The sequence below is a fragment of the Scyliorhinus canicula genome, chromosome 14 (assembly GCF_902713615.1).
Source record: "Scyliorhinus canicula chromosome 14, sScyCan1.1, whole genome shotgun sequence".
NCBI lineage: Eukaryota > Metazoa > Chordata > Chondrichthyes > Carcharhiniformes > Scyliorhinidae > Scyliorhinus > Scyliorhinus canicula.
The window spans coordinates 69137558-69162344 of record NC_052159.1 but is presented as its reverse complement, the minus strand read 5'-3'; the positions used below and the strand labels follow the sequence as shown (position 1 = coordinate 69162344).

At 48.8% G+C, this 24787-nt stretch overlaps 1 protein-coding gene across 3 annotated transcripts in view; it reads left to right on the top strand.

The window, feature by feature from the left end:
* Positions 1-24787, top strand: part of gpr45 (G protein-coupled receptor 45) — a 105522-nt gene that overhangs the window by 39455 nt on the left and 41280 nt on the right. For 2 of the 3 annotated variants that reach the window (XM_038818805.1, XM_038818806.1), the window contains one exon: positions 20385-20531. The exons of the other annotated variant lie outside the window; for it this stretch is intronic. The gene's annotated coding sequence lies outside the window, so the exon portion shown is untranslated. The remainder of the gene's footprint in view (positions 1-20384; positions 20532-24787) is intronic. 3 annotated transcript variants of the gene reach the window in all.

The window sequence follows — 24787 nt, the reverse complement described above, 5'->3', positions numbered from 1 at the left end:
CCTTGGTCCCACCCAACTCACTTGTTGGGAGTCCTCGAGCCCCCACCTCCTCGCACCCCACCGTGTACTGCAGAAACGGCCCTAGGGTTGCTGGCGCCCCGGGCAAGCTGAACTTCGGCGCCTTTCGGGGGGGGGCTCCGTTCGCCGGGGGGAGGGCTCCGTTCGCCAGGGGGGGGGCGCCAGAGTGACCTGGTACATGATCGGGACCCACCGATCGGCGGGCCAGTCTCTCTGTCGGCAGGCCTCCTTTCTTCCACCGGCGAGCCTGGATCCATCCGCCATGTTTGTGCGGGGCGGCCACCACGCATGCGCTGGTTGGCACCGGCCCAACTGCGCATGCGCTGTGTCTCTGACGCCAGTCACGCACTCCTTGATGGTGCCCCCAGCACATGTCGCCCTGGGCGACTGCCCGAGTTGCCGGTACCTTGAGCCGGCTCTGGTGTGCTGGCAGGCTACCTCTGAGACACCAGGCCGGCAGTGCCAAGGTTCCCAGATGACACCAGCCGTGCCAGGATGCCACCCTGCCCAGAGCCAAACACCCGGGGCCCTGGAATCACCTGGGTGACCCCCCCCCCCCCGGTACCGTTTCACCCGGTTCGCGTTTGTGGTGAACAGTCTGTGGCTGGGGTCTCCTTCTTGAGGCCGATAGATGTTTGGTGGCCGATCAATTCAGTGTCAGCATGGCTAAGTGGGCGGGCGGGTGGGGGATGGTGGGGGCAGGGGGGTGTTACCCTTACCCACGGGGAGTGCGGGAAGGGGTGTTCTTATCTGCGGGAGGTGCAGGGTGGGGTGTTACCCTTATCCGTTGGGAGGGCAGGGTGGATATTAGCCTTACCAATGGGAGGTGTGGGTGTGTTACCCTTATCCATGAGGGATCAGGCGGGGGAGTGTTGCCATTATCCACGAACGGTGGGGGTTGTTGACCTTATCCATGGGGGGAGTGCGGGGGAGTTTGCCTTTTTCCATGGGGGGAGTGAGGGGAGGAGGTTGCCCTTATGCGTGAGAGGTGTTGTCCTTATCCATGTGGGGGGGAGGGATGTTGATGTTATGGGGGGGGCGGGGGGGGAGTGTTGCCCTTATCAATGGACGATATGAGGGTGTTACCCTTGTCCGTGGGATGTTGCCCTAATCCATGTTGGAAGGGGGGGGGGGGTGTTTCCCTTATCCATGGGGGTTTTTTGCCTTATCAGCGGGGGTGAATGTTACCCTTATCCACGGGCTGTGCACGGAGTGGGGGATGTTACCCTTATCCATGGGAGATGTGGGGAGGTAAGTTGTTTGCCTTATCCTTGAGGAGGATGTTGCCTTAATCTGTGGGATGGGGGGGGGGGGGGGAGGAGAGGGGGGGGGAGGAGAGAGGGGGGGGGGGAAAGAGGGGGCGGTGTTGCACTTACCGTGGAGGGTGCAGGGGCAGTAGAGATTTTCCTTATCCATTGGGGAGGTTGTGTTGCCCTTGTCCCTGGGGATTGTGGTGTGAAGGGTGCAGGAGGTGGTGTTGGCTTATGCGGATAGTGTTGTTGCGCTTATGTGGTGGGCTGATGTTCTCTGGGTTTTGGTGCCTGTATCGAGTGGGAGGCTTTTATTTAAATTGGAGATCAGGGCACCCTTTAGGTATATGGTATTTTAGGCTTTATTAAAAGGGCATTGAGTACAAGAGTAAGGAGGTCATGTTGAGCGTTGTATGAAATACCAGTTAGGCCTCATTTGGAGTACTGCATCCAATGCTGGACACCATTCTTGAGGAAGGATGTGATGGCATTGGAGAGAGTTCAGAGGAGATTCACAAGATTGATTCCAGGGATAAACAACTGTAGCTATGTGGATAGATTGGAGTGGTTGGGATTGTTTTCTTTAGAAAAAAAGTGTGGAGGAGACTTGATGGGGTATTCTAGATCTTGAGGGGTATGAACAGGGTAAATAGTGAAAAACTGTTCCCACACAAGAGAGCATCAAGAACTAGACAACGCAGATTCAAAATGGGAAGTAAAAGTGACAGGGGGAAAATTCTATTCCCCCAGAAGATGCTTGGAGTCTGGAATGAACTTCCTGAGTGGCGAGTGGATGCAGGATCGATTGAGGTATTCAAAAGGGAATTGGATTGCTATCTGTAAATAAAAAATGTGCAAAATACAGGGATAAGGAGGGGGAGTGGGACAAGGTGGAATGCTTTCAGCCACTGCAGATACAATGGACTCAATGGTCTCCTTCTGCACTGTAAAGATTTGTCATGATATGCAAACATGCAACAAATGAACACTCAGAATAGGACACAACCAATGGGCAGTCAGGACATTCAGAGGTGGCATCACCACAAGGGGGCATGACATAAACACTATAAAAGGGACATCTAGAGTGTTAGACAGGGTTGCTCAGCAGCATCACACGCCAGCCCGTGGCTTGGAAAGTGGTGAGTAGACATTGTGGCATTTCTCCAGTGATTGAAACATTATATGCAGAATTACAATGGAATTATTATCCTTGCATAATAATGCATTACGACAAAATTGTATTTGGCATTGCACTAAGGTTCTGTGGATCGAGAGTGAATGAGCAGCATCACTGACTGGAAATATTGCATCTCAAATCCCATAGATTTCACTTTGATTCCTGTTGGAGCTGTGCCAAGGTGGGACGTACTGGTACCTTCCTTCAGGTCTAGATGGGGAAAGCCTGATTTGGGTGTGTTCCTTATCGTCCTTAACAGTCAATAGAAGGGGACCATTGCACACTGTTAGTGTAAGCTGTTTTGTTCCGAGCAGTGATACAAGTCCAGGTTGAATGGAAGCTAAATAAAATCAGCATTTCATTTTATTCATGTATTAGTATTCAAATCTACAGTGCAGTTACTTTATTCACATAGCCCTGTTACAAACACGAGAAACAATTGTTGATATACTTCATATATCCATTACTAGTATTTGCACCTTTTAGTTCCAATGTTTGCACCATTAAGTATCGCATTAATATTGTTTTGCAACATCCTTATCCTCAAACTACCTTCTTTATTGACAATGACATTTTGATATTATGTGATGTGTTATGTGGCAGTGCACCAAATGTTTTTCAAATATCCAATGTGGAAAGAATCTGTTTTTAATTGTGAGCTTGTCTCCGTTAGTAGCCATATTGCCTCTTTGTCTGATGGTTGTGCCGGGAGATTGAAGTAAAAAAAAAAGATAGATTGACAATTTAGATCAGTCTTCTAGATGAAAATGTTAAATATCTTCCTGCTCAGCTGGATATTGAAGATCCCATGTCACTATTCAAAGAAGAGCAGGAAACCTTCTCGGTATCCTGGCCAATGTTACTATTTCTACTAACACCACCAGTGTTCTCTCATTGTTTAGTTATTTGATGTATGTGGGATCTTGCTATAGGAAAATTGATTTTCTCACCGAACTGAAATTGCACTTCAGAAAGTAATCTATTGCTCCTAAAGTACTTTGAGAAATCCTTGGGATGAGATAAGATGATCCTTAAATTCAAGTTCCTTTCTTGAATGCAATAGTGGTATTTTATTGAACAGAAACATTGCTGTCCACCTCCGTAGTTGTATCTATCTCAGGCAGTGTTGCCCTTGTAGTGTCCTAAGATTTACTGTGAGTACTCATGAATCAATCTAGCTATATGCTCAGAGGTTTAAATACTACAGTCACCATTCATCCTCTTCCTGTTGGTACAGTGTCACAGTTGGGTTTCTTTCTATCAAATTTGCCAAAGACACAAAATACCAATCATTGTTAATATGAAGAAAACTGCCATAACATCAGGAGGTTACAGACAGGTTAATAGATTAGACTGATGTCAAATAAAATAGTATGCAGAGATACGAGGCAATATATTTTGAGAGGAAGAATGAGATGAAACATCAAATGATAAAACTTATAAAAGGAGCAAGCAAGCAGAGAGATTTGGGAGTTCAGATATACCAATCTTTTGAAGTCGGAATCAAGCTGAAAAAGTGGAATTGTTTTTTTTTAAAGCTGATTTTTGCGATGTGAGGATAGGGGCTAAATTACAAAGCAGCCCTAAACCTATTTAAAACATTGTTTATGCCACAGTTAGATCACTTTGTCCAGTTAACATAACAGGCAATCAATGCATAGCACCAGCTTTATGCCTGGGCGGCCCATTGAAAATCTACCCCTTAAAGTTATCATCAGTACACTTCCTTCAAAAGTGCAATAAGATTAGAATTAGTTACACAACTATTTTAACTGACTGTCGGTATTGATTTTGAAAACTCACCACTATTCTTAGAATTCCCCCTACACCAAAAAGGGCCGACATTGTAAATGGTGAACAGGGATTCTCACTCCCTGACTCCGATGCAGGCTTCAGTGGGTGCTATTCAGGTCAAACTATATTTTCAAGTTATCCCCCGTGATAACCCATACCTTCACCAAAGATTTTATCTACTTACCACTTAGTAGCATCGATGTCCTGGGTCCTGCATTGCTAAGTAAGTAAAGTAGACTTTAGGAATAACCACTTCAGGTTAAGTTAAGTTATTTTATTATTATATTTTTTCTTTTAAAAGCTGCAAACACTTTTGTTACAGAAAGGTAAAAAGATCTTGCTTCTGGATCCTGCTGGTTGGTTGAAGGGACCTTCAGGCCCACCTTGACAACCAATCTTCTTTAAAGTCTGGTCTTCTTGAGATGTGTTTGCTGGTTAGCTCTGTTGCTGTTTCTTGTCGATCCCATGTATTGAGCTAGAAGAGCTGGCTCTGCTAGCTATCTCTCAGTTGACTCTGACTCCTGTTTAAATTCTAGTCTTCCTTAGATGTATAGCTGTTTAAGCTCGGCTGCTTGTCTCATATTTCCAATGACCAAGCTGTGAAAGCTGAATATGCTTCTCTTGTTCCTTCTCTCTCTGAGTTCTCCTCCCTGGGTTTATATTCTCTTTCTAACAATTATTAAGTTTTTATTACCTTATTGTCAATTAAATTATTTCACTTTGATTGTTGAAAAGTATCTTTGATCTAAACATTTTAATACAACTAAGTATTCATTTTGGGCATGATCTGATTACATTGTCCTTTGTGATGTTCAAAGTTCCTTTGTGATACTCAAAAAATGCTTTGGTTTCAAGAGTTATGTGACCATCAATTAACTCGAGACACGATAGGAAGTGAACTGTGACTTTAATAGACTTACAACTGAGCCTGCCTGCGACCAGAAGAACTGAGGGCAGACTCACAAGGCTGCAGCACTTTATACTTCCGGTAGTGGGAGGGCCATGGGCGGAGCCGAGGGTGGAGCCCTGTACAAGCTCCTCATCTCCCCCTGTGGGCAGAGCCGCGCAACGGCTCACAGACAGAGCCCACAAGGATACAATATTATACAGTGTGAATTACATGATGTACATTCACCACATTCACCCCCTGTAAAAAAAATCAAGTCCGGTGGGGGTGACGGGTCTACAGGTTGAGCCGGTCCGGTGGCCGAGTCATCCTTTGGATCGGCGGAGCACTGGGGTTGCAGCCTCTTCAGATAGCTGAGTGGTGACGGGCGGTGTGGATCTGAGGGTGGACTCCGGGGGTGGTTCGTTCAGAGCTTCGTTCCTGACCGTTGCGACGGGTGATGGGGGGGCGCAGGAAACCTGTAGGCATGGGGGCGCAGGGCGTGGGGGGCCGGGTGGGGTGTAGTGTGAGGGTACCTAGGCGGTGGTGGTGGTGGTGGATCCTGCAGGCGCCAGGTCCCGGAGGGAAACGGTGTCCTGACGGCCGTCAGGGTGTTCTCTAAATGCGTAGTGAAAATGAAAATCGCTTATTGTCACGAGTAGGCTTCAATGAACTTACTGTGAAAAGCCCCTAGTCACCACATTCCGGCGCCTGTCCGGGGAGGCTGGTACGGGAATCGAACCGTGCTGCAGGCCTGCTTTAAAAGCCAGCGATTTAGCTCAGTGAGCTAAACCAGCCCCTGTTGGGTTTGAGTGTAGCAGTACACAGAACACAGAACAGTACAGCACAGAACAGGCCCTTCGGCCCTCGACGCTGTGCCGAGCAATGACCACCCCACTCAAACCCACGCAACCCGCACACCCGCAACCCAACAATCCCCCCATCAACCTTACACTATGGGCAATTTAGCATGGCCAATCCACCTAACCCGCACATCTTTGGACTGTGGGAGGAAACCGGAGCACCCGGAGGAAACCCACGCACACACGGGGAGGACGTGCAGACTCCACACAGACAGTGACCCAGCCGGGAATCTAACCTGGGACCCTGGAGCTATGAAGCATTGATGCTAACCACCATGCTACCGTGAGGCCCCAAAATGAAAATGGCTTATTGTCACAAGTAGGCTTCAAATGAAGTTACTGTGAAAAGCCCCTAGTTGCCACATTCCGGTGCCTGTTCGGGGAGGCTGGTACGGGAATTGAACCGTGCTGCTGGCCTGCCTTGGTCTGCTTTAAAAGCCAGCGATTTAGCCCAGTGAGCTAAACAGCCCCTTTCTACTTGTGGGTCCGTTTTATGTGTCCGGACGTGCTTCCGGAGGAAAACCAAATGGGAGCAAAGCCCCCGTGGCCCTTTGATATCAATGCTCAGGTGTTCAAAGGGCCGGGAAGCCTTTACCAGGTGGGCCCTGTCTGGTCTATAGAAGTGCGGTTTGCAATCCGCGCAGATTGGGCAATCCCTGGTGATGGCTTTTACCTCCTCGGTGGAGAAAGGCAGATTTTGGGCTTTGATGTAGTGGGTGAGCTGGGTGACCCCACCGGGTGGCAGAGGTCGTTGTGGATAGCCTTTAATCGGACGTCTTGCATGCTGGCGCATGTGCCGCGGGACAGGGCATCAGGGGTCTCGTAGAGCTTCCTCGGCCGATATATGATGTCGTAATTATAGATGGAGAGTTCGATCCTCCACCTCAAGATTTTATCGTTTTTTATTTTGCCCTTTGCGAGTTGTCGAACATGAAGGCAACCCATCTCTGGTTGGTGATGAGGGTAAACCTCCTACCTGCGAGGTAGTGCCTCCAGTGCCGTACGGCTTCCACAATGGCTTGGGCTCCTTTTTCGACTGAGGAGTGTCGAAGATCTGAAGCGGAGAGGGTTTGGGAGAAGAAAGCTACTGGTCTCCCTGCCTGGTTCAGAGTGGCGGCGAGAGCGACCTCTGAGGCATCGCTCGCCACCTGAAAGGGGACGGATTCATCCACCGTCCGCATGGCGGCTTTGGCGATGTCCTCCTTGATGCCGTTGAAGGCCTGGCGGGCCTCTGCTGACAGTGGGAAGAGTGTGGTCTTAAATAGTGGGTGGGCTTTGTCCGCATACTGGGGGACCCACTGGGCGTAATAGGAGAAGAATCACAGGCACCAATGAGGGAGAGGGAGTTGTAAGAGGGGTCCGGGTCGGGGCCCAGGACTCCGTTTTCCATGACATAGCCGAGGATGGCTAGTCTGGTAGTGCGGAAAACGCATTTCTCCTTACTGTAAGTGAGATTGAGTTTCTGGGCGGTTTGGAGAAATCGGTGGAGGCTGGCATCGTGGTCCTGCTGGTCATGGCCGCAGATGTTGATGTTATCCAGGTACGGAAACGTGGCCCGCAGCCCGTACTGGTCCACCATTCGGTCCATTGCTCGTTGGAACACCGAGAACCATTCGTGACGCCAAAGGGGACCCGGAGGAAATGGAAGAGGTGGCCATCTGCCTCGAACGCCGTGTAGTGGCGGTCCTCCGGGCGGATTGGAGCTGGTGGTATGCAGACTTCAGATCCACCGTAGAGAATATGCGGTACTGGGCGATCTGGTTGACCATGTCTGCAATTCTGGGGAGGGGGTACGCATCGAGGTGCGTGAACCGGATAATGGTCTGGCTGTAATCAACCACCATCCGGAACTTTTCCCCGGTCTTGACGACCACCACCTGAGCTCTCCAGGGGCTGTTACTGGCCTCTATGACTCCCTCACGTAGGAGCCACTGGACTTTGGCTCTAACGAATACTCTGTCCTGCAGGCTGTACCGCCTGCTGCGAGTGGCTACTGGTTTACAGTTAGCCGTTAGGTTAGCGAAAAGTGGAGGGGGGGGTCAATTTTTAGAGTTGCTAAGCTGCATATCGTGAGGGGGGTAGGGGTCCGCCGAAGCTGAGTGTGAGGCTCCTGAGATTACACTGAAAATCGAGCCCATGTAAGAGTGGGGCACAGAGGTCTGGGAGTACGTACAGCTGGAAATTAGAGTAGCTGGCGCCCTGTTAATGTCGCAATGGTGCGCCCTTGTATTTTAACCGAGTGCGACCCCGAGGCAAGGGAGATAGTTTGCCGTGCTGGGAAGATAGGGAGCGAACAGCGTCTTACCAGGTCAGGATGTACGAAGCTCTCGATGCTCCCGGAGTCGAAGAGGCATGGTGTCTTGTATCCGTTGACTTGAAAGGACATCATCGAGCTCCTGAGGTGCTTCGGACGCGACTGGTCCAAAGTGACTGCATTGAGTTGCGGGTAGTTGGTGGCTTGATCAGCAGTGCTGGAGTGGCCCCGTGATGACTGTCCGCGGAGGTCGTAGTCGCGAGGTGAACTTCGGGTGATGGCCAAGATGGCGGCCCCCGTTGATCACACGTGGCGGGCGATGATGAAGATGGTGCCCAAGATGGCGGCCCCCATGACTCGCACATGGCCGGCCACGTGGGGGAGGATTGCCAAGATGGCGGCCGCAGCTGCTGCAGGTCGCGTTGCGGGCCGGGCAGTGATGCCATGGGTGCTGGGGCTGACCACAAAAATGGCAAGCTGGTGCTCCATAGTGGGTGGGCGGCCGCGCGGCGCAGGCCTGGGGCAGTCGCTGGTCGGGGGTCCACGATGGGGTTGCTTTGTCTGCGGGGAACGAGTTGTGACTTTGAAACGCGACATCCATTGAGGTTGCTAGCGCTACCGTGTCCTCCAAGTTCTGAGCACCTTTTTCAAGGAGTCGCTGGCGCACATAATTAGACCGAACCCCAGCAACGTACACATCACGGACAGCGAGTTCCATATGCGGGGACGCAGTTACAGCCTGAAAGTTACATTCCCGTGCAAGGGCTTTTAAATCATGCAGGTAGTCCTCTAGCGGGGCGCTGGCGGCGGGTAGCAAAAGTATGCCGCGCGTAGACCTCGTTTACAGGCCGCATGTATAATCGGTTGAGCACAGCGAGGGCCTCTGTGTACAAGTCGGTACTGTTGAGTTGCGTAGAGATGCGATGGCTCACCCGTGCGTGCAGTAGGCTGAGTTACTGCTCATCTGTAGTAGCGGAGGTAGTCGATGTAGCCAGGTAGGCCTTGAAACACCGAAGCCAGTGTAGATAGATTTCCTTCGCCTCTGCAGCCTGCGGGTCGTGTTCTAGTCGATCAGGTTTGAGGGCTGATTCCATAGTAGTTTTCTTAAGTCTATTAAATTGATGTGACCATCAATTCATTTGAGACACGATAGGAAGTAAACTGTGGCTTTAATAGACTTATAACTGAGCCTGCCTGCGACTAGAAGAACTGAGGGCAGACTCACAAGGCTGCAGCACTTTATACTTCTGGTAGTGGGAAGGGCCATGGGTGGAGCCCTGTACAAGCTCCTCATCTCCCCCTGTGGGCAGAGCCGCGCAACGGCTCACAGAAAGAGCCCACAAGGACACAATACTATACAGTATGAATTACATAAGAACATAAGAACTAGGAGCAGGAGTAGGCCATCTGGCCCCTCGAGCCTGCTCCGTCATTTAATTAGATCATGGCTGATCTTTTGTGGACTCAGCTCCACTTTCCGGCCCGAACACCATAACCCTTAATCCCTTTATTCTTCAAAAAACTATCTATCTTTACCTTAAAAACATGTAATGAAGGAGCCTCAACTGCTTCACTGGGCAAGGAATTCCATAGATTCACAACCCTTTGGGTGAAGAAGTTCCTTCTAAACTCAGTCCTAAATCTACTTCCCCTTATTTTGAGGCTATGTCCCCTAGTTCTGCTGTCACCCACCAGTGGAAACAACCTGCCCGCATCTATCCTATCTATTCCCTTCATAATTTTAAATGTTTCTATAAGATCCCCCCTCATCCTTCTAAATTCCAACGAGTACAGTCCCAGTCTACTCAACCTCTCCTCATAATCCAACCCCTTCAGCTCTGGGATTAACCTAGTGAATCTCCTCTGCACACCCTCCAGCGCCAGTACGTCCTTTCTCAAGTAAGGAGACCAAAACAACACAATACTCCAGGTGTGGCCACACTAACACCTTATACAATTGCAACATAACTTCCCTAGTCTTAAACTCCATCCCTCTAGCAATGAAGGACAAAATTCCATTTGCCTTCTTAATCACCTGTTGCACTTGTAAACCAACCTTCTGTGACTCATGCACTAGCACACCCAAGTCTCTCTGAACAGCGGCATGCTTTAATATTTTATCGTTTAAATAATAATCCCGTTTGCTGTTATTCCTACCAAAATGGATAACCTCACATTTGTCAACATTGTATTCCATCTGCCAGACCCGAGCCCATTCACTTAACCAATCCAAATCCCTCTGCAGACTTCCAGTATCCTCTGCACTTTTCGCTTTACCACTCATCTTAGTGTCATCTGCAAACTTGGACACATTGCCCTTGGTCCCCAACTCCAAATCATCTATGTAAATTGTGAACAATTGTGGGCCCAACACGGATCCCTGAGGGACACCACTAACTACTGATTGCCAACCAGAGAAACACCCATTTATCCCAATTCTTTGCTTTCTATTAATTAACCAATACTCTATCCATGCTACTACTTTACCCTTAATGCCATGCATCTTTATCTTATGCAGCAACCTTTTGTGTGGCACCTTGTCAAAGGCTTTCTGGAAATCCAGATATACCACATCCATCGGCTCCCCGTTATCTACTGCACTGGTAATGTCCTCAAAAAATTCCACTAAATTAGTTAGGCACGACCTGCCTTTTACAAACCCATGCTGCGTCTGCCCAATGGGACAATTTCTATCCAGATGCCTCGCAATTTCTTCCTTGATGATAGATTCCAGCATCTTCCCTATTACCGAAGTTAAGCTCACTGGCCTATAATTTCCTGCTTTCTGCCTACCTCCTTTTTTAAATAGTGGCGTCACGTTTGCTAATTTCCAATCCACCGGGACCACCCCAGAGTCTAGTGAATTTCGGTAAATTATCACTAGTGCATCTGCACCAAGACATGATGTACAAAGAGGTGTTACTTTTAATTTCTGTCATTTGAACAGTTTAATTTCCCAATTGACCCAGCTCATAACTTTGCCTTTGATTTTGACTTTAAATTATGTTTCTCATAGACAGGTTGTCTCCAATTTTCTTAAATTTACTTGATGTTAGTAGAATTTCACACTTAGAAATGACATCAAATTCAACTGAACATCATCCATCCTTTCCAGCTGTTTACTCGAGGCTCTGGTTTTAAGGGTTTAATGCCCGGTTTCAGGGGCAGTTTTTGAACAAGCTTGTGCAGGAAGGCAGAAGGAAGGTGGGGAATATCTAAGGCCCAGAATAAAGCCTCCGGGAAGAAGAGGGAGAGTGAATGTTCACCATCGAGTGAATGGGTCAGCCCGGCAGCAGGAAAGATGGTGGAGGCTGGATCGCTGGGTGGGACGACGCCCTTCACAGTGGAAACTCTGATCGAGGTGATGGCCAGAGAATTTGAGAAGCAGTTCATGAAGTAGATGGAGGTGCTGTGAAAGGAGATGATGGCTGCGATGAAGGAGTGGGTGGAGGAGGCGATTGTCCCAGTGAAGGCGGCGGTGTCGAAGACATCGGCTGAGGTACGGAAGCAAGGAGAGAAGCTGAAAGGGGTGGAGGAGACTTTGTCACTGCACAGTAACCAATTCATATCGATGGTTGAGGAGTTGCAGAGGGTGGTGGAGGCCAACAAAGGACTCAGAGCCAAGGTGGAGGATCTGGAGAACAGGTTGAGGCAGCAAAGCATATGAATTGTGGGTTGCCTAAGGGGGTGGAGGGCCCAAGGCCGAGTGAATACTTCACAAAGATGTTGGCAGAGCTGTTGAGAGAGAGGGAAGAACCGTCCCAATACAAGCTGGATAGGGCTCATCGGTTGCTCAGGCTCAAGACCCGAGCCGCCAAGGGCAGTTATAATTTGCATTCATAGGTTTTGTGTCAAGGAGAAGGTCCTGAGTTGGGCGAAGCAAAGGCGTGAAGTGAAGTGGGAAGGCCTTGATATTTGAATATAATGGGAATTGATGTGGAGCTGGTGAGAAGGCGGGCAGCCTTCGGAAGGGTAAAGGCAGCACTGTATAGCAACGGCGTGAGGTTTGGGGTGGTCAACCTGGCAAAGCTGAGGGTGACCTACAACTTGAGAGACTTATACTTCGAGACAGCAGAGGCAGCAGATGCGTTTGTGAAGGCCGAAGGACTGGGGCTGAAATGAGGGATGGGACTGAGATTTGGACTTGGACTGAGGGGAGGGGCAGGTGTGCTCAGCCTTTATTTCTCGTTTTGGGTTGTTTTTTTTTACTTGTGACAGGAATAGTTGGGTTTTCGGGTTGGTTGAATGGGAAAGGAGAGTTTACCTTTGTTGAAGTCTACAATTGGGTACAATTATTTGTGGTTGGGTTATGGCCGTTTTCTGGGGAGCGGTTATTGCACTGGTTTTGTTTGTCTTTGTTTTCTGGGATTGGATTGGGGGAGAGGATTGAGAGGAGTGGTCCTCGGCAGGTGCTTCCACACTAGCAAGTGAAGGTGTGGTGGGGGTGAGGGCCACGGCTGTTAGAAGCTGGTCAAACAGGTTTTGGTTGCCTGGGAGATGTGAAAGGTGGAGGGATGGGATCAATATTGGGAGAAGTGCCCCCCACCCCCACCCCAACCAACGGAAATTCCAACCTGTAAGCAGACATTTTTAAAGGTTGGATTTGCGGGTTGTGATCTCCTAACTCTGCCACCCAACCCAGTGGCAAAATTTGGGCCTTGATGTTTATTGCAAGGGGAAGTTAACATAATATAAAGGGACTTAGTTAGACTGCATCTGGAGTACTGTGTACAGTTTGGGTCTCCTCAAGAGAGGATACAATTGCAATAGGAGAAGTTCAGAATAGTTTCACTTGACTGATTTCTGGGATGAAGGGGTTATGAGACAATATTGAGCAGGTTGAGTCATTGGAATTTAGAAGAATGAGATGTGATCTTATTGAAACAGACAAGGTCTTGAAGGGACGTGACAGGGTAGATGCTAAGAGGTTATTTTCCTTTGAGAGGGAGCCCAGAGCTAGGAAACACAGTTTAAAAATTAGGGGCTCCCATTTATGACTGAGATGAGGAAAAAGATAGAGGGTTGTTAGTCTGTGGAATTCTCCTCCCCAGTGAGTAATCATAGAATCACTGCAATGCAGCAGGAGGCCATTCAGCCCATCAAGTCTGCACCGACCTGCCGAAAGCGCACCCCTACCTAGACCCAGTCCCCCACCCTATCCCTGTAACCCCACCTAACATTTGGACACAAAGGGGTAATTTATCATGGCCAATCCACCTAACCTACACATCTTTGGATTGTGGGGCGAAACCGGAGCACCCAGAGAAAACCCACACAGACACGGGGAGAATGTGCAAACTCCACACAGACAGTTACTCAAGGTCAGAATCAAACCCGGGTTCCTGTAGCTATGAGGCAGCAGTACTTGCCACTGTGCTGCCACTACAGCAGCAAAAGCTGGATTATTGATAATATAGAAGGCCTAGTTGGATAGATTTTTGATTGACAAGGTAGTTGAGGGTTATGGGAGGGCAGATGGGAAAATTGAGTTAAGGTCACAATCAGATCATCCATGATCTTATTGAATGATGAAGCAGGCTCAAGAGGCCGAAACCTCCGCTCATAATTCTTGTGTTCTTATGTATGACTTCAACCAATGGTGTGTTCCAACCTGCACTTCCCTAGCCCTGACTCCTAGTGACTTCAATTTAGCTGAAGATCTCATTAAACCTTGGTCCAAACATGGGCAAGAGAAATTGAGGGCCCTTGACATTGAGGCAGCATTTGATTGAGTGTAGCATCAAGGAGCCCTAGTCAACTTGAAGTCACAGAGTCGGGGAAAACTCTCCATTGATTGGAGTCATACCTGGCATAAAGGAACATAGTTGCGGTTGTTGAAGGCCAATCATCTTAGTCCCAGCATATCACTGCAGGAGTTCCTCAGGGTAGTGTTCTAGGCCCAACCATCTTCAGTTGCTTCATCAATGACCTTCCCACTATCATAAGGTCAGAAGTGGGGATGTTCGCTATTCAGAACTATGTACAACTCCTCAAATGCTGTAGCAATCGGTACAAGCATAATGCTCAGGCTAGGGCTGACCAATGATAAGTTACATTCTAGCCGGTTATGACCATCTCGAACAACATTCAATGGCATTACCATCACTTAGTTCCCCCACTATCACCTGATGAAGGAGCTGCGCTCCGAAAGCTAGTGATTCGGAACAAACCTGTTGGACTTTAACCTGGTGTTGTAAGACTTCTTACTGTGCCCATTCCAGTCCAGCACCGGCATCTCTACATCATGTTCCCAACTATCAACATCCTGGGTGTTACCATTCACCAGAAACTGAACTGGACCAGCCATATAAATACTGTGGCTCCAAGAGGGGTCAGAAGCTGGGAATTATGCAGGGACTATCACATCTCCTGACTCTCTAGAGCCTGTCCACCAATACTCCAACAACACTCCAATACAGGACATATCCAGGGATGTTAATATTGGAACGTTTTTTAAAAGATAGCAAAATGTCTTTATTAATGGTGTACATTTTGCCTTCACTAAAGTTCAGGACCTGACTGCACTTTATCCTTCCCATCAAACTTAACTACATCCAAGACACTAAACTTCTCTTCCCCAGCCATCCTTCAATTTAATGTAATTAACGACAAAGTGGTTAACATGAGCATCCAGCCAAAGTAACTATAGCTGTAGACAGCTGGATAAAGATTTTTGAACTAATCAATTTTTGAAAACATCTGCAGCCTTGGGATCAAACTAACTAGACATTAGTCATCCTCGCTGTCTTTACCAGGTTTCACTCAAATGTTCATTCAGTTCCGCATTCTTCCATAATGAAATACCACTGATTCATGCACCTTCTCCCCTGTAGTCTCTCGTTTCCCATCCTTTGCTGGCTCCTTTGAATCTTTTTTCATGCCCCCGTATTCTCACATCTTCCACTTCCTTAATTTCACCATAATCTTGGTATGCGAAATCCACTTGCCCAGGATCCTCTGGATTCAGAGATTCTCTTTTTGCCAGCTACCTGACCACACCATGGGCGGGATTCTCCGACCCCCCCGCCGGGGGGCGGCGTGAATCCCGCCCCTGCCGGCTGCCGAATTCTCTGGCGGCGGAGATTTGGCGGAGCCGGGAATCGCGCCGCGCCGGTCGGAGGTCCCTCCCCCCGGCGATTCTCCGGCACGTGATGGGCCGAAGTCCCGCCCGTTCTATGCAGGTCCCGCCGATGTAAATTGGAGTTGGTCTCTTACTGGCGGGACCTGGCGGCACAAGCGGGCTCCGGGTCCTGGGGGGAGGGGGAGGTGCGGGGCGATCTTGGCCTGGGGGGGTGGCCCCACGGTGGCCTGGCCTGTGATCGGGGCCCACCAATTCGCGGGCGGGCCTGTGCCATGGGGGCACTCCGTGCCGGCCGTGTAAGCCTCCGCGATGGCTGGCGCGAAGGTGAACCCCCCCCCACCCCGCGCATGCACGGGGATGACGTCAGCAGCCACTGACGCTCACGCGCATGCGCGGACCCGCGCCGGCCGGCGGAGTCCCTTCGGCCCCGGCTGGCGCGGTGCCAAAGGCCTTCCACGCCGGCCGGCGGGGCGCAAACCACTCTGGAGCCGGCCTAGCCCCTGAAGGTGCGGAGGATTCCATAGCTTTGGGGCAGCCCGACGCCGGAGTAGTTCCCGCCAATCCACTGCGCCGTTTCTGCCCGCCCCGCCGATTCCCGGAGAATCCTGCCCCATGACTTTCTGGTTGTGTCCTGTCTACACCATCTGCCCTGCTGCTTGCTGGTTTCAATGGCTTGTAAACCAGAAAGAAGTCTTACAACACCAGGTTAAAGTCCAACATGTTTGTTTCAAACACGAGCTTTCGGAGCACTTCTCCTTCCTCAGGTGAAAGAGCAGTGCTCCGAAAGTTAGTGTTTGAAACAAACCTGTTGGACTTTAACCTGGTGTTGTAAGACTTCTTACTGTGCTCACCCCAGTCCAACGCCAGCATCACCACATGTTGGAAAACAGAAACACTGTCAGACTCATGAGTAAAAGAGGAAGTGAAGCTTTCTTCCACATCCATGGTACATTTTTCTTTTCTGTTTCCTCATGCTGTCCAAGAACCGTAAGCCATTGCTGTATTCTTCTTACTGCTAGTTTCAGGAACATCTTCCATTTCAAATTTGGTCCAGCGTTCCGGATGGAGAAGGTAGTCTGGGACAGACTTTTTTTATATGAGATACTGCTGTGCTCTCCTCTGGGAGACTCCCCAGTAACCTGCCTCTTTGAAGAACTGCCCTACTTTCCTGGAGGAACCTCCCCTATCACTTTTCTGTAACGAGCTCGATTTGGTGGCAGCTTAAATTCTCTGTCAATTAAGATGTTGACCCTGGACTGAAGTGCATCAAATTTTACTTCATTCTCTAAACTACTGAATATATACATTTTTTTAAAATGTATTTTATTACAAACATGTATCAAAACAAGTTACAGCAAATAAATGAAATGTTATGAAATGAGAATCGCTTATTGTCACAAGTAGGTTTCAAATGAAGTTACTGTGAAAAGCCCCTCGTCACCATATTCCGGCGCCTGTTCGGGGAGGCTGGTACGAGAATTGAACCATACTGCTGGCCTGCCTTGGCTTGTTTTCAAAGCCAGCGATTTAGACCTGTGCTAAACAGCCTGAAAATATACTTCCCAGCAATCAACTGTACAGTATGTACAGATTTTCCCCCTTTTTCACCCTCCCACCCCGCGACGAAGAGCCCCTCAAACACGGTCACAAATGTCCCCCACCTTTTCATAAACCCCCCTGCAAAGCCCCTTAACTCATACTTTATCTTCTCCAACCGCCGGAAGTCATACAGGTCACCCTACCATGCTGCTATCTCCAGTGACGATGCTGACCGCCAATCCATTAAAATTTGCCAGCGTGCAACAGATAGGCATAGGCCACAACATCGGCCTTCCTCCTCTCCATGAGCTCCAGCTTCTCTGAAATTCCAAATATCACCACCAAAGGGTCCGGGCCCACTCCCTCCTCCACTATCCTGGCTAAGACCTTGAACATTCCCACCCAGATTCTTCCCAATTGTTCACAACTCCAAAACATGTGAGCCTGTGATTCGCTGGCCCCCGCCCACACCTCTCACACTCCCTGAAAGAACCCACTCATTCTCGCCCGAGTCATATGCACCCTGAGCACTACCTTAAACTGTATCAGATTCATCTTTGCACAAGAGGAGATCACGTTTATCCTAATCAGTGCCTCACTCCATACTCCCCAGTTGATCTCCCCTCTCAACTCCCCTTCCCATTTCTCCTTGATCTTCACCACCCGCTCGCCTCCCTGCTACCCCAGCCACTTGTATATATCCCCAATTCTTCCCTCCCCTTCCCCATCCGGAAGCAGCTGCCGCTCTAGCAGGGTGTATCCCAGCAACCTCAGGAACCCCCTCCAGACCTTTCGAGCAAAGTCCCTAATCTGCAGATACCTGAACTTACTACCCCTCAGCAGCTCTACCCTCTCCCTTAGCTCTTCCAGACTGGCGAACCCTTCCTCCAAATACAAATCCCTCACCTTGATCAGCCCAACTTCCCTCCACCTCCTGTATACATTATCCACCCCCCTCCCCCCAACGCACCGGCTCAAACCCATAATTCTTGCACAGCGTCGTGAGCACCAACATCCCTTCCACCCTAAAATGCCTCCTCATCTGTTTCCATATCTTCACCATGGACTGCACCACCAGGCTCCCTGAAAACCTACTCGCAGTCATTGGCAATGCTGACGTCATCATAACCCTCAAACTAGATCCCTTACAAGATTCCTCCTCCATCCTAACCCACTCTACCCCTTCTCTTTCCCACCACTGCCGCACCTTGTCCACGTTCGCTGCCCAATAATAATGAAGCACGTTTGGCAAAACCAACCCCCACTGCTGCGTCTGCCTCTGTAGCAGGGTCCTCCCCACCCTCAGCACCTTCCCCGCTCATACAAAGTCCAAAATGATCGTGTCCACTTTCCGAAAAAAAGGCCTTTGGTATTACGATCGGGAGAGCCTGAAAGATAGTAAGAACCTCGCAGAATATTCATTTTCACCACTTGGACCCTCCCCGCCGATGTTAAATACAGTGTATCCCACCTCTTAAGATCCTCCCTGGCCTTGTCCACCAGCTTCATTAAGTTCCACTTATACTGAATATATTCTGACTACGAAAAGAGAAAGTGGAACTGGTTCTGCGTAGCTGAAAGAGTTGTGATAAAGGTCTGTTTTCAACAGTAGATACAGAATGATTTGACGTGTAGTTGCACTATGGTCCCACCCCATCGGCAAGTGAGTCATCTGGGGGCCGGGGATCTGGATCAGATTCATCAAGAGGTCACTAGGAATGAAACGACTGCAGATTGGTCTCAGTCAGTGTCACCAAGTGATACTGTATCACTGGATAACCTGGTTTCAAGATTAGAGTCTTTTAGAAGCAAGATATCCGTGGAAACCATGTTGGTTTCTCTGTCAGCCGTTTTATTGCAATATTGGAATGTTGTCTTCAGATGGCACTACAGCAAACAATTGCTTCCCGATGTCCAGGCAGCTCAAAGCTTTCTTCTGATACTGGACTCATTCTCATTTCCTTCTCGGTCTGACAAAGCTACCAGCGTCCTGAGCACTCACACCAGATTCCAAGTAATGGACAGAATACTGTTTAACTCTAAAAGGATGGTGGATCTGTATTCATTGAGCTGTGATTCCGAGTCCATGTCCCTCTAGTTCCGAAGCAGCCTGGTTCCCAGGTAATAATCTGGTCACCACCATACCTTCTCCCTCTTCTGTCATTCCGATAGTGGAGTCTTGGCCATTGGATGGAAGGTACAATTCTATAAGTATGACAAGGCCAGGCTTTGCTCACTACTCTATGGCAAAGCTCCCCTCATTTTGGCACAAGTCCCCAGAGGTTACGATTGAGGACTTTGCAGGGTTAACACAGTGCGTATACCTTTGCCTTGTTCGGTACCCAGGTCAATGTTGGGTGGTCCATCCAAATTTGTTCTTACTGAAATTTTTAAATAGCATTTTCATACATTGAGTGGCTTGTTAGCCGTTTTCAGAGGGCAGTTAACCAGATTGTTGCAGTCTGGAGTCACTTACAGACCAGATTAGGTAAGGACAGAAAATTTCTTCCCTAAAGGGCATTGGTGAACCAGATAGACTTTTACATGTAGTTTCATATAGATGCTAGAATTTTATTCCAGATGTATTTAATTAGCTAAATGCAAATTTCCTCCAGTTCTTTGAGATTTGAATTTGTATCTTCAAATCAATAAACCGGTTTTTTGAATTACTCAACCACTAACATAACCACAATGTGGTTGCACCATATTTAAGATTTAGTTCTGGTACTTTGGGGTAAATGACCCAATGCTGAATCCTCGCATGCTGATTATTGTGCCTGTAGTAGTTTTCTGTTATTAAATAGTTCTTGGTCCCCAAATTTCCTGGTTTTGTTTGCTGCAAATGTGCTATCACATGATGCAGTGGCACAGAATTTGGTGTGCAAGCCAGACACACTGTGTGGAATTTTATGGTTGGGCAGTGGGTGGAAATAACTGGGCGGCTCTCCAGCTCTTGCTCAATCCTGTGGTGAACTGGCTGGTAGGACTCCACAAGAACTTGATGCAAGATAGCCAAACCATCCATTCATCAGCAATAACAGAGGAATGCTCAAGAACATGGTGTAGTGATGACCCTCCTGTGGGCCCTCCTCCAGGCTATCATTGAAAGGCAGGACATTCTATTCCTGTGGGATGGCAAAAGGTGCCATCCTCATCTGATAAAAAAAGCCTGGGTGGAGGTGGCAGAGGAGGTCACCTGTAGGCATGGCTACAGTGCAGAAAAAGGGTGAGCAACCTTTAGTGTTCTGTGAGAATGAGTGTGAGTGTGCATTCCAACTGTAAATGTGCCCATACAACTGTGGAAGTGCATGCACATGATGAGTGTTTATTTTGTCTACCAAAGAAGTGAATAAATGGTTTCTGAGCTGGCTGAAGGAGCCTCGGCACATTACAAGACTCTGGAGGACCTGGAATGTAATGGTTGGGATATGATCCACAGTACAACAGCACTGAAGATTGTGGTTACCTGAGGGGGTAATCCATCCAGATATGGAACTCATCATTCTCCCATTACCGTTGCAGGATAAGAGGGTCCACCATGCCTTTAAATGGTCAAGGATAGGTGGAGAGTGCCAAACCTGGCAGTGTTGATGAAGATGGAAAAATACATCCTGGATCTGACCTGTCATCAAGGGACCAGATTAGTTGGAATAGGAGAGGCTGGAGTTGGTGAGTTTCCTAAGGATCCTGTATTAGCAATGGGGGTGAGGGAGTGTTACTGGGATGGGTGTTGGGATGAGTGTGTGTGTGTGTTACAGTGGGTAGAAATGATGACCTCCGAGGCAAGTGTGATCTGTTGTGAAGCTCTGTCTGAGATGCAACTACGTTTACCCAGTCTTCCTTTTTATTATTCATTAGCACTCACCTGTCTTATTCCCTCAGTCATCAGTCCCTTAAGGAAGCAGCATTAACCTCTTAGGAAGAGCAGCTGAACCCATAGGGAGCACTGTTCCACCTTTGCTCTGCACCAAGCACCAGCTTAGGTACTGGCACCCCATTGGGTTTACATGTGTTGGCTGGACCCGAAGCACCAACTGGGGTCAGCATTACACAATCGGCGCACCAGCTGTCCAAGGTTGTGAAAGTCCATTCTCTGAGGAGTGGAGGAGACCTCAGGAAGATGCTGAGCCCCAGAGGGGCGACAAGCTCCAAAGTCATCAATGAGGTGCCGGGCTTTGGCTGTCTAATGGATGGAGTGGAGAACTGGTAGAGCTTCTAGAGGGTATACACTCCCTGGCAAGGATTGCAGTGCTGGGAGCATACTTAAATTCTGCTGATTATGATTATTGTTGCCGCTAATATGTTCTAGTCATCATCCTCTATTCCTTTCCTTTTGCTTTAATGAATGTTTTTACTTTCTCAATTCCAGCATTGATCTCTAATCTTTCATATAGGGGCTGGTTTAGCACACTGGGCCAAATAGCTGGCTTGTATTGCAGAACAAGGCAGCAGCACGGGTTCAATTCCCGTACTGGCCTCCCCGAACAGGCGCTGGAATGTGGCGACTAGGGGCTTTTCACAGTAACTTCACTGAAGCCTACACACTGGGCTAAATAGCTGGCTTGTAATGCAGAACAAGGCAGTAGCCCGGGTTCAATTCCTGTACCGGCCTCCCCGAACAGGCGCTGGAATGTGGTGACTAGGGGCTTTTCACAGTAATTTAATTGAAGCCTATTTGTGACAATAAGTGATTATTTTTATTATATTATTATAGAGATCACTGATTTCAATGGGAATGAAAATCCAGCAGTTTTTATAATGGACATTGACCCAGAACATTAGTTTTACACCTGGGTGGCAAGCTGAAAATCTGCCTAAGTGTATAAACCTCTCAGTCAGTGAAAGGAGAGAATGTGCACCTTTTATTCAACAGTATAGGAGACTTTCCCTTTATAATGTCAAGACTTGAATTTTCATAATGATCTGCCTTCTTTCCTGGACTCCTAAGAAGCTGTTTTGTAGTTTGGTTCAGTTTGATGGTGTACAGTTCTGTTTTCCTTCCATGTTCTTCAGGGGAAAAAAAATCTTCTGATTATTTAGATTAATTGCCATTAATTATCTTGATAATTCGAATGATCAAAAACTGGTTAAATGGAACAGCACTCTTTCAACAGCTGAAGTTTTCCATTACAGGCTCCTCAGGATTCTGTCAACTGTAAGTTGGTTTATTGGCCTTAACCTTGTACCAGATAATTTGCCTGTTTTCATTGTCTGAGGCTTCCATTACTTACCAGCTTCTAACTTATCAAGTGTAACAGAACGGCAGGCTTTCTCATTACAATGGCCTTCATTATAATCCTGTGCTATTTAAGTGCCTCAGAGCGCAAGTAATATTTTAAACTCGTTCTCATTTCTCATTTGATCCAGCATTTTAATCCATAATCAATGCTAAAGAAATTAAAATTTAATGACGAGCTCTCATTTCTTGGAAAAGATATTCACTTAATTTATATGTAACATTGGAGGAGTCTGTTGGCATCAGAACTGGCATGGGTGCTTGATCATAAGATTATCGATGTTACTTTCTTGTGATATATTTGAAGTTTTGTTGCAATTCTATGACTCTTTGTAAGTATCCTGCAGAACCTCCAAGGAAGTTTAAAATCGATCCTTTCTGTTTGGCAAATTAGTAACGAGCACCAATCCTGAGAATCTGCAGAGCAAGGGCGCCTACCCATGACCTTTAATCCTGATTCTGCCAGCATATCATAGAATCCCTACAGTGCAGAAGGAGGCCACTTGGCCCATCGAGTCTGCTCCGGCCCTCTGAAAGAGGACTCCACCCAAGCCTCCTTCCCCGTCCTGTTCCTATAACCCCTTAAACTAACCTGCTCATCTTTGGATTGTGAGAGGAAACCGGAGCACCTGGAGGAAACCAAGCAGACATGGGGAGAAAGTGCAAATTCCACACGGAGAGTCACCCGAGGCCGGAATTGAACTCGGGTCCCTGGCGCTATGAGGCAGCAGTGCTAACCACTATGCCACCGTGCCGCCTATGTGGGATCATTGGGTGCTCACCTCATATTAAGAGTGCCGACGAACAGTTATGTCAATAGGATCCCATGACAGGAGTCTGTCCAAACGGGCAGACTGGTAATTTAAGCAGAGTTTAACCCAGCCACTAGAAACATCCCATGAGTCCTCCATCAGTCCCTTTTTATAATAAATCCGAGAAACGTAATCTCGAAAAACCTCCTTCGGAGATCCACCCTAGCCCTGGAATTTTTAGAGAACCATTGGTGCCACCAAAGTATGAAAACATAAACATTTCTTCCAAACTAGGGTTGAGGAAACTCTCAGGCCGGGACTCCATTACACTGGATAACTGTCCTTGCAACCACACACAGTATTTTGAATCCGGTAACCTCTCTCCCACAGGATTGGTTGGATTGTTTATTTTGATGAAAGCAGCTCACCAACACCTTCTCAAGGGCAATTAGGGATGGACAATAAAAGCTGGCCTATCAAGCAACACCCACATCCCTTGAATTAACTAAAACAAAAGAACCCAATAGTGTGGTCTATGTTAGTGCATAGGTGTCAGGATTGCTGCAGAGCTAGAGAAGATTCCTTATTCCATTGGTGAAAGTTGTTGGGCCTTCAGGTAATCTGAGCCTGAACCAGCGCTCTCCTTTGCTTGGACCTGTTGCCCTCATTCTGATGAATTTATCCTACTGGCCAGCTGCTGATCTGCCTGGTCTCCCCAACAAAGCAGCGGCAACCCTCACCATAACTGCCACCTACCTACCTTTGCCGCTAGCACCAGACAGACAGCTCCTTCCTCCTGGAGTCACTCGGTGCCACTAATTGGGCACTGAGCTGGTTTCCTGTCCAATTAGGACATTTACATTAAAAAAAATAGGGTCACAGGAGTAGCATAGCAGAGGATTGGGACCCAGAATTCCTCCAGGTACAAGCGTCCCAACCTTGCATTGAACATCTGGGCCGGGATTCTGCCCCACCCGGCGGGATGTACCGGAGTGGCGCGAACCACTCCGGCGTCGGGCCTCCCCAAAGGTGCGGAACTCTCCGCACCTTTAGGGGCTAGGCCCACGCCGGAGTGGCTCCCGCCCCGCCGACCAGCGCGCCGGCTGGCCGAAAGGCCTTCGCCGGTCGGCGTGAGTCCGCGCATGTGCTGGAGGGTTAGCGGCCGCTGACGTCACAACGGCGCATGCGCGGTGGTGTGGGTCTCTTCCGTCTCCGCCATGGTGGCGGCGGTGGAAGAAAGAGTGCCCCCACGGCACAGGCCAGCCCGCCGATCGGTGGGCCCCGATCGCGGGTCAAGCCACCGTGGGGACACCCCCCGGGGTCAGATCGCCCTGCACCCCCCCCCCCCCCCCCAGAACCCCGGGGCCCGCTCCCGCCACCTGCTCCCGCCAGCGCCGGCGGGAGAGGGCTGACAGCGGCGGGACTTTGGCACATCGCGGGCCGGAGAATCGCTGCGGGGGCCTGCCGACCGGCGTGGGGGGCCCGCCGACTGGCGCGGCGCGATTCCCACCCCCGCCGATGCCCGGGTGTCGGAGAATTCCGGCCACGGCGGGGGCGGGATTTACGCTGGCCCCGGGCGATTCTCCAACCCTGCGGGGGGTCGGAGAATTCCACCCCTGGCCCTTGAACTCTTATAAACTCTTATAATGCTGCGCATTCATGATATCAAAGTTAAGTAAAGATGGTTGGCTGTCTGTGGAGTAGATTTCTGGGTAGATGCACATAATTAGACACAAATCCTTGGAATAGTGAATTCTACACATCTTAATCCCAAAATCTGGCAGAGGACATTGGCAACGGTGAGTATATGTGCAGGACGTTTCATAGCTAGTTTTAGCAATTTGAACATGAATGGACTAATGGACCTTTTAGTTGTTAAATTTCTATTGCTGTTTCCTTTAATGTTCTGAATTATTGCAAATCTTTGAGCTAAGGAC